Genomic DNA, 1382 nt, shown 5'->3' on the forward strand with positions numbered 1-1382 from the left:
AATAATTTCTGACCAAAGGCTTTGAAACATTTCTGGTATCTTCTTCATTTGCACTGGGCCTCACATTATTTTTGGCAGAAACTTTTTAAAAAAAGATGTATTTATTTATGCATACAAGAACTGGGGTATAGGCCATAGGTGGGGTGTGTGTTGGAGGTGGGAGGTGTGTGAGAGACAGAGTGGGGAGCAGAACAGGAGGATCAGCTGAACTGCACTGCTGAGGGGAGCAGTGGGTGAAACAGGAGAGGTCTGCTGTACCATGTAGGTCAGCTTCCTGGCAGCAGATGGAATTAGTGCTGCAGTGGCTAGTGATAGCCTGATAGCGTCCCTGTGCCACCAGGGAGGCCCCTAGAAACTCTTTAAGCTAGTTTAGTCTATTCCTGCTTAGCTGTACCCCCAGCCCCATATAGGTAAGTACTGATTCCTCCTATTAATGTGGAATATTACATTCATAGATCATTTTTATGATAACCCCCCTGCATTTATAGTTTACATTTCATTTTGCAATAATGTATTTTTAAGTAGGCTTCATTTTTTAGAGAAGTTCTAAATTTACAGAGAAACTGTGAAGATAGAACAGGAAGTTTCCATATACTCCATATCTTGTGACCCTTAATGTTAGCTAATTATTAGTATGGTTTACGTCACACTTGAGTAAATAGTTTTATTTAACTTCCTTATTTTTTTTAAAGATTTATTTATTTATGTGTACACAACTGGGGTACAAGCCAGAGGTGCAGGAGCAGTGAGAGGATTCACCAGAGACAGAGTGGGGAGCAGAACAGGCAGATTGACAAGTACACTGCTGAGGGGAGCAGGAACGCGTCAGGAGAGGTCTGCTGCACTATGTGGGTCACCTCCAGGGCGGGGATCGAACTCATGCTGAAGTGGCTTTAGTTTCTTAGGCTGTGCTTTAACCCGGGGCGCGGAGGTGGGGGTGGGGCGCTGTTGATTACTTTTTATGGCAGAATAATATTCCACTACATAGTGGACATTTCTCTGAGCTAAGGTCCACCTCAAAATGGACACAGAAAGTTTCTCCCTCAGGATCCTAAGGCCTGGGGCTGTGGTCAGGTGTTTTAGTGGCTTCTTGATCTAGGAATTCAGTAATAACCTATGTTTATTTTCTTGTGACCAGGCGACCAAACTGGGGTGTCTTCTCTAGCTAGAGTGTGCTAGTCTCTTCCTGCAGTTAGGTCAGTATTCCTCTTTACCCTCCCTGTCTCCTATGCTCCCTGTCAGCATGACCCAAAAAGGATCTAGGGACATCTGGTCTGAGAGGCCAGAAACTTCAGCAATGCAGAGAATTCTGGAAGCTGAGAAGCAGAGGAAAGTTCTTTAGGCTTTCAGATCTGGTAGTGAACTTCAGGTCCCCGTCCTCC

Source organism: Condylura cristata, unplaced genomic scaffold, assembly GCF_000260355.1.
Source record: "Condylura cristata isolate star-nosed mole 26May11 unplaced genomic scaffold, ConCri1.0 scaffold00023, whole genome shotgun sequence".
NCBI lineage: Eukaryota > Metazoa > Chordata > Mammalia > Eulipotyphla > Talpidae > Condylura > Condylura cristata.